We start from the raw sequence: 15,135 nt of genomic DNA on the forward strand, positions 1-15,135 counted from the left end.
AGTAAGAACTTAATCCCTGAACTTCTCAGACAGATGGAGAGAAAACAACCCACGAACACGTCAGTACACGTGGGTGAAGTTCCACACAGGCAGGGTTTCTGCAGCACGTTTAGACATGTTCTACATATCACACACACCATGAGGAACACGGTCACACACTCTCATCTTCTCCCTACACCACTTTCAGACCATAAATTAATCCCAGTTGTAAACCATGTTCCCTTGCTCTGGTATGCCAGAAACTGCAGTGCTACACATGTACACTGAGTGTCTGGAGAAAATTTGTCAGACCTTTTTTGCATCACCCTGGCAATGAGATGCTTGGACAGATATGACCCTGGGCACACTGACACAGGCTTGGAGATGTTTCTGCTTACTACTGTTGGCCTCTCCAATCTGCAAGTATAAATTAATCAAATTAGGCTTCTGACTAAAAAAAATTACTTGAATAGTTTTAGGGAACACAGAACACACCATAAACACCACGCAAAAGTGATTCAGATGTGTATGATAGCAAATTCTTGCAAAATTAGCAGCATCTGTGAAAACTGTTCCCTAATCTGAAAACTGAAGTTTAACATTACATGAAATAAAAATGGCCATTGTTTTCGCACATGTTTCAGTGTGTGTGTGTATATATAGATATTATTAAAACACACATACCTGTGCAGTGTGGTACTGGGTATCATCTTTTACTCGTTGGTTTCCATGGTGTGTGGTAACAGGAACTCTTGTTGTTGATGCTAATATAGGCAGAAGCAAAGCATCTCACAGCATCAAATGCGACAACTGAGAGTGAACTATATTTTGACTTATTAACTTTATTACATTTCAGCCAAGACACTTAAACTGTTAATCATGAACAATGTAAACAATAGCAGTTATGTGGTGTTTTATGTGGCATATATTTGCTGTGAACACGTATCTGTTCGATGTGGGAGCAAACACTTTTGTCCTCAGTGTTGCTGGGGATTGTTGATCCATCCATCTTTCTCCATCATCCTTCTGATAACACATGATTTTTTTTCTCCAATGTTATTTCAGTTAAGTGTAATTATATTTCTGTTACCCTTTAAACCCAATGTGAAAATGTTGCATTAGTACCTTAACCATGGTTGGTGGGCTGCTCGCCACATTTGCCAGGTCCAGTTTCTTCCAGCGGCCCTTAGCAGCCTCAGAGCGTTTTCCTTTTAAATATGAAATAACTTGAAGATTAGACAATAAGGTTTAGAAATAACAAGATTAAATTTCTTTGTAGTATATGTGGCACAAATGCATTTACTTGGACATTAAAAAATAAAAGACAGCAGTTAACTTTCTTTTTTTCTGTTCTTATCATCAACAAATACTGTTTTCTATTTTAAAAACTCTCCACTGCTAAACTGTTTTAAAAGTACAAATCATATGTACAGTCATCACAATATGACCTACAAATATTATTGATCATTTATGTTATTTGATCAGTTAAGACACATACAGCAGAAAGCAAATTTTGAAGTGGATGAAACCTGAAAAAGTCTAAACAGTTCAAAGAAAACAATTAGTCACAACAACGGAAACAATCTGCTGGTAATATGACCTACAATATATAAAAAACCTAACCTACTACAATCTAATCTAAATAACTATTCTAAAACTTACTTACAGAAAAATCTAAACTCACTAATCTAGACTACTGTAAATATAGCTAAACCCTAAGTAATGAAATGCAATAAAAATGTATAACAAAAACAATGAATTTCTCTGTATGAGTATCTGCTGGGGTCTGTATCCAAGAGGAGTCTGCTAAATAAATTAATTAAATATTAGTTACAAATCATGGCATCAATGTTTTAACATCAAAAACAGCTTCTCTGGCCATTTACACCAGTGACACAAAAATGAAGAAACAATAATATACCTGAAGAGGTCTGCTGGAATCACCAAGGAGCTGCAATCTAAAACAGAGTCAAAAGATACTGAACATCAGATAAACTTGATATCATTTCTGTTATTTAAAACAGAATGAAGTTTTATGTTCATACTTAAAAGGTGATCAGTTTTTACTAATTGACCAAAACTTAAGCACTGATATTTGAGCCTTGAGAAGATTCAAATTGGGAAATTACCTCAGATGTCTGTCACAAGTATTACTATTAAGAAAATAAACCAAATTTTTTCTCAAAACCACTTACCACAAAAATGAACAAATATTTGCATGAAGAATAATTTTAATAGGTTATTTGAATGCATTTTATCACAAAATAAAGAATTTAAATTTACACAGGGACTATAACTAGCATATGCTGTAGCTAACATCTGATCCGTTCTGAAGCAAATCCAGAATTTTAACCAAAAATCCAAAATAACGGAATTTTTTTAACAAATCGTACTCAAGCAAAGATCACACAATATAAAATTTCACCAAAAGATTTTAAGGTAAAGTCAATAAACATTTAGAACTTTAGCAAACTGTATGCAAGTCATGAACTTTAATAATAATGCCAGAATTATAATAAGACTACTTTACATTACAAGCACCACTAAAAACTCTTCATTAACAGAAACACGCCTGTACTCACCAGAATAAAGATTCTGTCTGAAGATCTCCTCTCCTCGTTGAGGATGGAAGACATTTATTCAGCTAATCAATGAACGCTCTGATGAACGTGCCTCAAAATGGTCCAATCACAGCGTCGAACAGAAATTCGAAGTGCAGCGTGTACGGTTAAAAAGTCAGACGCTGGTGTCTGGAGTTTTACTGAACCTTTTCATAAATATGATTATATATAATGTAGCGACACACGATAGTTGAATGTCAGGAAAATCACGTTGTGTCTTTATTTGTGGTATACAGGAGAGCCGGGGGAAAAAGGAGTGCAATTTTGTACCGGAATGTGAATTAGTCCTTAACACCGCGTCTGCTGGAGCTTCCGACGTAGCGCCGCCCCAAAGGAGTGTTGTTCGCGGCCACGTAGAGATCTTTAGAAAGTCTTTGGAAGAGGGTCGGCGTATTCGCTGCGATAACTCTCGCCGCTGTCACTACGTCCTGTTAAGAAAACAGAGAAACAACTCGTTCATTAGGTGGATGCCAACCATTCCCCCCTCTCTGTACTCCTTCGTGGATTATTTTATATTCCTCCTTCTCCTTGATGAGCATGGAGAGTTGGCGTTCTCCTTATGAGCTTCCAGCCGTGCCTCATTATGCAGCTCCGCCCCGCTGCAATGTGCTCTGCAGCTTTCCACAACACGGGTGCTGATATGGCGCTGTCCATTCAGCACTCCCCTGGTTGTCGGGTTGGGAGCGCTTGCCTGGTTTTGTGACTAAATATGGTATTTTAAACTAAATATAAGTAGAAGTAAATATAAGTAATATAAGTTATCTATCTATCTATCTACACTGTAAAAAAAAATCCTGTAAAAAAACGGTTAAGGGACTTGGCAGCGGGGCTTCCAGAGATAATCTGTTAAATTACAGAAATTACCATTTCATAAAAATTACTAGCAAAAAACTGTAAAAACAGTATACAGTACAGAATAGACTTTATGGTCAAAAGTACTTAAATTACAGAATATTACTGTTGATAAATATTTTTTAAACTATAGAAAAACAGATACATTCTGTCAAATAACTTTAGATAAACCACCAACTGTCAGGTTAATCACCATAAATTTAAGGATTTAATTTGTTATTTTATAAAACTGATCTGTCCATTTACATTAATTTATTGTAAAAGTATAGTTTTCCTCATGTACAATAACGATGAAATAAATCCAGAAAGCACATATTTGAAAAAGGGTTGTATATTTAATCTCTGTAAATTAAAAGGCATTTACTGTATAAATACAGATATTATTAATTACAATAATCAAGAAATGTTGTATAAAAATATACTCAATTCATAATACAAAAATACAAATACAAATGTCTGTAGATATGTCTTAATAGTTTATTTTCCAGACATATTACAGTTTAACATGTTTAGACAGTGGAGCAATGATCTCTACTGTATATTTTGTACTTATATAAGGAACCTGCACATTCACAGTATTAATAATTGAACAGAAGCACTGTATGTCAAGTTAAATGAACAATCCAATTATAGAAAATAAATTAGAGCATGCAAAAATACCTACATTAAATGGCAATTGCTGTATACCTTTATACATTTACACTGACATTTTATCCAAAGCAACATACCAAATCCAAGTTAGTCTAACACAGTAGACACAGCAGTTTATATATAAAATAAAAAAGTGACCTGCACTCTTCAGCTTGTTGAAGATCAGTCTCAGTGCCATAGGCTGGATTAGCTGCAGAGGCTTGGTAGTAGATGCTGGAAAGTCTGCTAAGAGAGCAATACAACAGTCCAGTTTGGAGAGAACAAGAGCTTGGACAGGGAGTTCTGTAGCACGGCCCAAAAGAAAGAGTCTGATCTTCATAATGTTGTACAGGGCAAATCTGCAGGATCGGGCCAGTGCAATTTATATATGCGTCAACAATAACACCAAAGTTAGATCAGCTGGAAACATGAAAAGTTCTATCTTGGCAGGGTTGAGTTGATGATCATTCAACATACAGCAAGATATTTCTGTCCAGGAGGCAAAGATGAGAGCAGCAACTGTCGGGACATCCAGCTGAAATGAGAGAGAGAGAGAGAGAGAGAGAGAGAGAGAGAGAGAGAATTGTTATTTTAATAGCGGTAATATGAAAAGCCATGTTTCTAAATGACAGACCCATTGTCATGACTCACAAATGTTTGGAAATCCCTAGCAGATCCTGCAAAAATGTGTTTAACAAAAGAGAAATCATACAATATGCATGTTATTTTATATTTGTATTGTCCTGACTAAGATATTTAACATCAACGATGTTTCCATATGGTTCACAAGTCAAAACATGTCTAAAATTATTAAAATAACTACTTTTATGAACCTAAATGGTTTATAAAGGTCTGAATGGTTTTAAATGGTTATATAGATGATCTACGATTGTTCTTTTGTTTTGTGTTCATTAGTCCCTTTTCTGTTCTGAATAGTTAAACTTGAGCACATTTTTTCAGACAAATCATACAAAAGGTGGGTAATTATTGACAGAATGATCATTTTGGGGTGAACTAACCCTTTACCTGTTTAAACTTTTGAAGGGGGTTATCTTAATAATTTCTGCAATTTTTTTGTGTCATGGACTATATATAAACATCTATGTAAAATATATTACCCAGGACAGTACTAAATAAAAACTAACATGCATGTTGTATGATCTCTCTAATTGTGTTAAAATTATTCACATTTTTACAGATTCTGCAAGGGATTCCCAAACTTTTGAAATGCCACTGTAGGTACAAGGAGAGGAGAAGTGTTGTGTACTGAGTAATGAACCTAGAGGCACCCCAGTTACAACATGTTGTAACTTACTGTACAAACCTAACCCTGACACCCTGAAGGACATACCTGAGAGGTAAGACTTGGACAACTTAAATGAGGTTCCAAAGACACGGACAATCAGGTGGATAACTGCTCCAAAAGCCGCAAACAAATCCAGCAACACGAGCACAGATGATTTCAAATAATAATAATAACCAAGAGCAGGACAGTCTTAGTTGAGTGGCCTCTTTGGAAACCAGAATAGTACAAGAGGTTGCTCTGTGTAAGAAAGCACAGTTTTAACATGACTCATTCATTAAATTAATACAATTTTCTACTGAAGTGTTTTATTGATAAAATGTTTGTTTATTAATATAAAAAATACAATATACTTCAAGGACTTTTTTAAAATTACATATTACATGTATTCATGGTCCCAGTTAACCCACAAAAGTAATGTTAATTTAATGTAATATTAGTTATTATACCTTGACTTCAATACTGGTTCCAAAATGTTCAAACTTTTATACCCTTTGATGCCTCGCCAGAGCCAATCACAGCACTTGATTCACGCACATCAAGCATTCTGCATGTTGAAGTATTACATTATTTTGGTTTCAGAACCATTCGGTCAGTGCCTAAGTAGTATTAAAACCGATCCCCAGCCCTACTCTAAGCCCCTCATGACCCATGCATAAAGATCAAACTACTACTACAAATAATACAACAACAAAAAAGTTGATTTGTGCTACACACCTTTGGCATGCTTTTCTGCTGTAGAGCTCCAGTTTTTCCACACGACCTAAAACCAAGAACAATATTTATGACTTTGTAGTGCAGTCAAACATTACATGCATATGTTCCACTGGGACAATGATCCAAAAGATCAGCTGCAAAGGTTCACGTACATTTATATAACTTACTGTGACTTAGCTACTTCACTGTATTACACAGGGTTGTTACTGTCTAGAACTGTCTAACCTTCTAGCACATTTTCACAATCCAAACGATTTAATATGTAATGAAAGTTTACTTATCCAGCCAGGATTTACTTTCATTCAGTGTTTCACCCTGCAGCTGTTATGTGACTGTACAAAATACTGCACGCTTTAACTTCAAAACTACATTTAACAACAGAAATGCACAGTCACAATAAAATGTGCTTCACATGTTTGAAACACGTCCCTTAGTCAGCGTGATGTCTTCTGTAGTTTCCTCAGATTCTAGTAGTTTGCAATGTTTAGTAAAAAAGCGCGTTATTATCTTAATTATTTCCCAGAGGATTATTTTATTTTATTGCTTTTATTTATTTGCTTTTTTTTAAAGAGGCTAATTATTTTGAGTTCTTTACTGTTTAAAATTCTATACTGGACCAATGCCTTATTTTTAATAAAAAAAAAAAATATTAATAAGTTTGTAGTATTTCAGATTTGAGTTCTGTGTCATTTTTTAAACATTATATTGTATTATATTTGATTAGATTTTTGGATATTGTAGGAATTGTTACTGAAAAAATATAAACCACAAAAACCTACTGTAAACATTTTGTTTACTTGGACATGGGCAAATACCACATTATAATTTATAAATAATTTAGGGTGAAAAACAGACATATCATGTCTTTATGAATAATAATATGTAGTTAGGACCTATGGGAAAATAATATAATGCCAAATAATTGTTAATAGGAGCATTCATCTGCAAGACAAGCTTAAAAAAGTAGTAAAAGAAACAATGCATAATTTTACTGTATGTAAAAAAAACAATTATTTGACATTAATAACTTCGCTTTAAACTTGGTAATAAAAACACTGACTTAATGATTACAAGAATAATCTGTATTTAGATTAGATTTCAAGTATTAGATATCATTCTATGTAAAAATACAAATTACTCTGTGAAAATACAGCTAATTTCTTTTATAAAACAGAATTTCTATAATATCAAAATAGAATGAATTTTTTATAAATTTAATGACGAAACGTTAAAATAAAGAAAATATTTTTTCAATTTTAGTCGTTTGGTATATTAACTTGCAAATATTAATGAAACCAGCAAATGGTCAGTTTTTACCTAATGAAAGTGACTGAAAACTAATATTTGTCCTTCTTGTTGTCTTCCTCACCCTCCTGAGTAATATATTAACAAAACAGGAAATGATGATGGACAAACTGCGAATCATCTTCAAGACCCTTCAGAGTATAAAATCAACTGATGAGTCAGAGACCTGGATTCACAATTTGTTGCCACCTCAAGATTTGAGTTCTGTTCAGGTCATGGAGGAAGAGCTGCATAGTGATTCTGACCTCTAGAAACAGTCGCTATACCATCACATTTCCTAAAACTGAGGTGACAAGCTTCAGTGTTTTCAGGACAGGTTCAAAATCAAGAGTTGGTTTATTTTTATAAGCTTCGTGCTCAGGGCCACAGCCTTACGTCCCCCCCCCCTCTCGTTTTTCCTTTAATGCTCCCTCTGATCACTGCAAGAGAGAGAACACACATTAGTCCTAATCCCCTTTAGGTGTGACATTCCCGTGTCTACCTGCTCCCGGCCCCGCCCCCCATTCACAAACCGGCGCTCGGCCACGCCCCCTGCTTCCACACATGGCTAATGCATGCACTATCCAAACATTAATTTCTTTCTTATGTATTTATTTATTTATTTTTAATATATGGGATGTATAAAACACCTGAACTTGAACTGACACAACATAATAGAGTATAAACACAACCGAAATACAAAACACAGTGACAGTCTACTAAAATAGTTCAGCATAAACAAATGAATAACAGAAATCTAAACACAGAAGCAAACAAATAAGAACAAATAATAAACTAGATAAAAATGTGAGCTTCAGAAAACAATCAGGAGGTAAACCTTGCAGCGAAACAATTTTTTATTATTATTAGTACAGATGTTTTAGCAGCTGTCTTATGAAGTGCTGATCAAAGAGAATCATATAATAGTTTTATATCCAAAAAAAACATATTTTGTTTACTTTACATTTATGAAATACCAAATATACCATCCAACTCCTTTGACCCTGATTCCCAAATCAAAAACAGTACATGAATTATTTAAAATAAAAATTGTGTTGTAAACAGAGAAAACAATCCAAAACAGTTCTTTCAAAAATCCTTTGCATAATCACATAAAAAATAAATAAATAAATAAATAAATAAATAAATGTGATTTTGTTTTTAAGAATTACGAAAAAGTAAATAAGTGAATTGTATATACATTTGTATTCATTAATCCACAACGTATTTCTCACAATCAAAACAGAAATGATTTAAACTGCTGGTCTGAACATCGTATTGTTGAAATATAAAGCACAATTTGCTGTTTGTGTTGAAAAGAGATGATGATATCAGTAAAAGGAGTTTCAGCCTCCGTCTTCACCATGGTAACGGTGATAAGACTCATGGTAGCTACTGTAGGATTTACTGCTAGATTTCACACCAAACCGAAGGAAAAACGCTTTTTTTTAAGAATAGAAACGGCAACATTTATTCATTTACCGGGAGAATATATTTCCTATATTTTGACTGGAAGGAACCACTGATGGTTTATAATAGCGAGTATTTTACAGAATAAAAAGCACTAAAGCAACAATAAAATCTCCTGATTAAATGTTGAGTAGATCAGATTAAATTAATAACAGTTATACCAGAGGTCAGAGTAAATTATTAATAGCAGTTATACCAGAGGTCAGAGTAAATGATTAACATTTATACCGGAGATCAGAGTAAATTATTAACAGATATACCAGAGGTCAGAGTAAATTGATAAGTTATACAATGGGTTGTCGTAAAAAGTCGGTGAAAGATGAAGAGTTCAGGATGGAGCAGTTTCTAAAGGGAGAAAAGGGCTGACTTTCCTCTTCTCCTCAACATCTCCACTACATGCTGTTATTAATCACAGCACTTTCTCTTTTAGTTTTTGATCATTAAATTGAACTGGACGGAATGCGATTAAAATAATTCCGTTTCCAACTCGTCAAAGAGTCGGTTCAAAAAGTAGAATCAGTTTTCCAAAAGTGAAAGTGTTTCTCATCCTCGACTCCATTTGGATTAGATTCAACTTTATTGTCATTACACATGTACAAGTACAAGGCAATAAAATGCGTTTTGAGGAGCGGTTAGAAAAACACAAAGATCTTCAACAGCAGCCAGAATTGGTGAGATTCATGTCCAACAACAAGCAGTGCTGAAGAAAAGTGGGTGAGTTTTAGAAACGACTTTCTATCGGAATAAAGCGTTTGTGTTTTCTATGTAATGGAGTTTGTGGAAAGACCGCAGGGAATTTGATGATGGATTTGATGATGTTCTGAGTTTATTGAGGAGGATCTGACATGAGAACACCGTGATTGTTTGGTTGTTCCAAGCTGATCCTGGAGTTGTTGTCATGCTCAGGATGATTTCCCGTAAACAGGAGCAGATCATGGCCTTCTAAGCGGAGGTGATACAGGAAGTGTGGAGCAGATACATGTTCATGAAGACATGAGCTTTCCGAATTCAGTGCGGAATGCGGGATCCTAGATTCCTTCAGGATAGATGGGCTTTTCTACTGTTTCCTTCATCACGTGACCTGGAGATGTCCACATACACATATAAGACAGAGTCCCTCACTGACCGATTCAGTCCGGTTCTGTTTTAACTCGCTCGAATTCTTGTTCCGGGAAAAAGTTCCCCTAAACCACGTGTCAAACACATCTGGCCCGACGTACAATTATATCCAGCCCGTGAGATGATTTTATATAGACCTATTATTATTGTTATTAATGTTTCGGCGATATGAAGCGCTGATAACACAAACTACAGATCCCATAATGCAGCGCTTCAGCTCCCTTACCGAACACTAGACTACCTGGGAACATTCCAGCGTCAATCAAGTGGAGCTTCTGTTGATGTATTTAACCCTATTGTACAGTTATTGTGAAACAGCGCCATGAACTAAAGACTCATTTACAGTAGTTAAAAAAACAAATCTATTCAAATGCTTTTGCCTTCTCTATTTTCATGACAGATTTTTTTTTAACTACCCTGAAAGTTAATTATTAATTAAGGCTAATCAAATTTAGTCAGATGCTTTAAACTGTTAATTGTATATTAATATTTTTATTTTATTCATTATGTTAACATTGAATGAAAGTGTGTGTGTGTGTGTGTGTGTGTGTGTGTGTGTGTGTGTGTGTGTTTGTGAAGATCATAATTATTCCAAATAGAGGAATTTGAAAAACATTTAAATTATTGTTATTCCGTAATAAACTGCTGAATAAAATACTGGAATTCGTAATTGTTTTCCATATTCATTCTAGTGATGCCTTATCAAATCTGGTGACCCTGCTGTTAGTTTCTTACTGTTGACATGAGACCCAATTATTTTTCAGGATATAATAGTGTGTGTGTTTGGCATCACTACAGTGAATATGGAGAACAATAAAGTCGTTGTGTGTGAAATAGAGGAAGGAAACGGATTTTGATAATCTGTATTTGTGCCTTATTAAATCTGGTGACCCTGAATTAAATCTGTTACTGTTAACTTTCCAGGATATAAGAGAGAGAGAGAGAGAGAGAGAGAGAGAGAGAGAGAGAGAGTTCAGCATCACTAGAATGAATATGGAGAACAATAACATATTCAAGTCTTTTATTCAGCACTTTATTACAGAATAACAATAATTCTAATGTTTTCCAAATTCCTCTATTTGGAATAATAATAATCTAATTGTTAAATGAATACACACACACACACACACACTTTTATTCACAATGTTAACATAATGAATAAAATAAAAATAAAAATATTTTTATTTTAAAAAATAAAATCTGTGTTCAAGGTAATGTGCACGGCTCTAGGCGCATTCTCGAGTTCTCATTCTCTTCTCACTGCATGTTGTTTTTGTGTTTTCTAGGAGTGTGATTGATTCCAGCAGAAGAGATTGGCATCTTCAGGACTCTGCATGTACACGAGCATTGAAAAATGGAGATCCCTGATCAGGGGACAGATCATGTGACCTCACCCTCAAAAGACTGGTAACCTGCCATGTTCTAGTGTTTTACTAATGAACTGTTCATATCTGCAAATCTGGAGACATTTCTGAGAGCTTCATTTCATGTATAAACATCACCCTAAATACATTTATTACACAATTAAATACACGTCATTGTGCACAATTTATAAAACTCTCAAAACCAAGAGCCATAAACACATTGGCTAATTAAAGCTATAAGACACAAACAACATCGATAATCCTTATAATATGTGTTATAAATGAGTCTTTAAGCAGCACTGGAGATTCTCATTACTGACCTCAGTTCAGCTCCTTTTCAACACAATCACAGAAAACCTTTAGAACATCACATCAATTACAGGAAACTAAATCAATAAGTGCTGTTTAACTCCAATCCAGCAGGAGCAGTTACAGTGGGCTGGAACTGTTTTCTACATCAACTACATACTATAAATTATAATCTTATCCAAACTAAATCTGTGTTTTATCACCAGTTTTAAAACCATGCTCCACTTCCTGCTCTACACCACCACTGCATAGGGACTTTTTGAATGCACTGGATTTTGTATCCTGATTTTAGCAACAATGAAATTCTGTCTCATGGCCATTTTATAATTTTCTACAGTAAACTACAGAGAGAAAAATCACACTTACCAGTGCCCAGCTGTGTCTCCATGAAGAGTGATCGATCTATGGAAGTTCCTTTGAGATTTAGCACTGGAATCTCCTCACCTGGACACAGGTAACATCCCATAATTCTCCTAGTTAAGGTCACAGTTAATGGCTGCACTACACCGTCATTAGCAGCTGTTTAGATTTAAATTATAGTTACTTGGTCTTTAGTGATTTTACAATACTTTTAGTAAATCCTTTAGATGAAAAAGTGTAAATATTTATTAAAGTCACAATCAATTACACGTAATGTCTTAAATCCTAAAATAAAAATACTAATATAAACAATAAAAAGCTATAGGAAACATCTAAACTCTACTACTTAAAGGTGTAAGCAGTATTTTTGGGGGATCAGGAACCCTGACTTAGTGATCAGAATGTTCTGTAGATTTTACTTTGTAGATTCTCTTTGGCCTGCCTTAGTCAAGAGTCAAGAAGCTTTTACAATAGACACCTTAGTGTGAAGAAGAATTCAATTTTTCATGTTTTATTTGTATAGCGCTTTTAACAATGAACATTGTCTCAGAGCAGCTTTACACAGATAATGTGGTAATAAAAAATAAATATGTTCTTTATAAGTGTAAGTTTGTCCCTGATGAACAAGTCTGTGGCGACTGTGGTGAAGGAAAAACTCCCTGAGATGGCATAAGGAAGAAACCTTGAGAGGAACCAGACTCAAGTGGAACCTCATCCTCATCCGGGTTGCACCAAATGTCCATTTTTTACAAATAAACTATGTTTAGGTGCAGTGATGATGAGCAGAAGTGAAAAGTCCTGAGTCAGTGTAGCAGACTGTTGACATTTACTACAGTCCAAATACATCCTTAAAGTTCCTGTTCTTACTCCGGAATTTTATGGAACCACCCAAGGTGTTGATGAGAAACATCTCCGGCTGCACAGAGTGGCCTCCAATTGAAGAGAACACTATCCAGAGGCAGGCCTGGACGATGTGGGAAGATCCACAGAGGGGAGAGGGTCAGGGACAGTGGTCACTGAAACCGCAGGAGCATGTTTAACTCGAGAGAGAAGAGGATGACGGGAAGAGAAGGATATGGGAGAAATCACACTCACCAGTGCCCAGCTGTGTTTTCATGAAGAGTGATCGATCTATGGAAGTTCCTTTGAGATTTAGCACTGGAATCTCCTCACCTGGACACAGGTAACATCCCATAATTCTCCTAGTTAAAGTCACAGTTAATGGCTGCACTACACCGTCATTAGCAGCTGTTTAGATTTATATTATAGTTACTTGGTCTTTAGTGATTCTACAATACTTTCAGTAAATCCTTTAGATGAAAAAGTGTAAATACTCATTAAAGTCACAATCAATTACACATAATATCTTAAATTCTAAAATAAAAATACAATATAAACAACAAAAAAGCTACAGGAAACATCTAAACACTACTTCTTAAAAGTGTAAGCAGTATTTTTGGGGATCAGGAACGCTGACTTAGTAATCAGAATCTTCTGTAGATCTTCAGATTTTAGCAACAATGAAATTCTCTCTTAAAGCCATTTCAATATTTGTCTACAGTAAACTACAGAGAGAGAAAACAGAACTGAATCAGAATGAAAATCAGCATTTTCCTCAACCTAAACTCCCACTTCCCAAAACCATGTCAGTAGGTGGAAATCTTCATCAGAAGATGATGTGAGACGAGAGATCAGAATTTCAGCTTTCATTTCCTGAAAGGTTCGGTGCAGTGTTCTAAGTGATGTAACACATCTGGATGTAAAGATCAGGAACTGAAAGCTGGAATTCTGATCTATTTTTTCATTTTCATCTTTTACTCTCAAATCCAAATGTCTTCAGTGTCGAGCAAAAACCCAAAGAACTGGACTTCCTTTTTCAATACTTTTGGAGGTTTGTGTAGGAAGAATAGAAAAGTAGGAAAAAGTGTGAAATGAAAACAGGAGCACATTTAATTCTCCAGGTGCACAATGTTGTAGTTGTATTCAGCTCTGTGTTTTCCAAGTGTTCCTGCTCTCACTACAATTATTGTAGTACAATTTGTGTTCAGGTATAGACTTCACTATTAAAGTGAGGAACATTGAGATCTTTAACACTTGTGGTTTTTGTTCCCAGTGTTCTACAGAAGGCAGAAAACAGAAGAGAGAAGAACATCATCACAGCTACAGGGTACGATCAAAACCAACACCATGACTGTGACACTGACACACTGCTATTCTAAAGCTCTCTGCTGTTAATAACTACAGAGTGATTAGATGATAGAAAACCTCCAGTAGAATGTAGTAAATCCACAGTAAGAACATCATAAAGATCTATCTAGCAGGAAAAATGTGAACTTCTACTCTAGTCATTGGAGCCCATGTCTCACCATGTCTTCCTTCTTCAACCTGTCACAGACACGACCCAGAATCCACTGCTGCTGATGAATTCCAGAAGAAGTTCAAGGTCAATCTGATGAAGAAGTTTCAGTGTTTGAATGCATTGATGCTAAAGCAGGAAAACCGAACACTCCTGAATGAGATCTACACAGAGCTCTACATCACAAAGGGAGACAGTAAAGACGTCAATAAAGAACATGAGGTGAAACAGATCGAGGCAGCATCAAGGAGGAACTCAACTGAGGACACACCAATTAAATGCAGTGACATCTTTAAACCCCGACTTGAACAAGACAAAGCCATCAGGAGAATTCTGACAAAGTTCTTATCTAAACATGATGAAGAACCCATCAGGAACGTTCTGAAAAAGCCCTTATCTGAACAAGATAAAGAACCCATCAGGAATGGTCTGAAAAAGCTCTTATCTGAACAAGATGAAGAGCCCATCAGGAAAGTTCTGACAAAGGGAGTAGCTGGAATTGGAAAAACAGTCTCTGTGCAGAAGTTTGTTCTGGACTGGGCTAAAGGGAAAACAAATCAGGACGTCCACCTCATATTCCCACTTCCTTTCAGAGGGCTGAATTTGATGAAGGAGCAGAAACTGAGTCTGGTGGAGCTCATTCATGTGTTTTTTAAGGAGATGAAAGAAATGGACATTTCCAGGTTGGAGAAGGTTTTGTTCATTTTTGATGGTTTGGATGAATGTCGTTTTCCTCTGGATTTTCAGAAGACAGTGAGAGTGTGTGATGTA

General features: G+C 35.4%; 1 protein-coding gene and 3 long non-coding RNA genes across 4 annotated transcripts in view; 3 read left to right on the forward strand and 1 right to left on the reverse strand.

Moving 5' to 3' along the window:
* Nucleotides 1-5,269, reverse strand: part of LOC124376876 — a 6,015-nt gene extending 746 nt beyond the window's left edge. Inside the window, exons 1-5 of the long non-coding RNA XR_006923941.1 lie at nt 2,562-5,269; nt 1,901-1,937; nt 1,105-1,187; nt 664-1,005; nt 1-396 (exon numbers count right to left, since the gene is read on the reverse strand). The exon at nt 1-396 is cut by the window's left edge and continues 746 nt beyond it. This is a non-coding gene — a long non-coding RNA (uncharacterized LOC124376876). The remainder of the gene's footprint in view (nt 397-663; nt 1,006-1,104; nt 1,188-1,900; nt 1,938-2,561) is intronic.
* Nucleotides 1-5,710, forward strand: part of LOC124376920 — an 8,363-nt gene extending 2,653 nt beyond the window's left edge. Inside the window, exon 2 of the long non-coding RNA XR_006924005.1 lies at nt 5,281-5,710. This is a non-coding gene — a long non-coding RNA (uncharacterized LOC124376920). The remainder of the gene's footprint in view (nt 1-5,280) is intronic.
* The window catches only part of LOC124377359 (NACHT, LRR and PYD domains-containing protein 12-like), an 839,056-nt gene that overhangs the window by 269,111 nt on the left and 554,810 nt on the right, over nt 1-15,135 (forward strand). The gene's annotated exons all lie outside the window — the stretch shown is intronic.
* LOC124376911 lies at nt 9,138-13,839 on the forward strand. Its single transcript, XR_006923995.1, has 3 exons — nt 9,138-9,570; nt 11,262-11,382; nt 13,570-13,839. It is a non-coding gene; the product is annotated as an uncharacterized LOC124376911 (long non-coding RNA).

This window comes from Silurus meridionalis, chromosome 23 (genome assembly GCF_014805685.1).
Source record: "Silurus meridionalis isolate SWU-2019-XX chromosome 23, ASM1480568v1, whole genome shotgun sequence".
NCBI lineage: Eukaryota > Metazoa > Chordata > Actinopteri > Siluriformes > Siluridae > Silurus > Silurus meridionalis.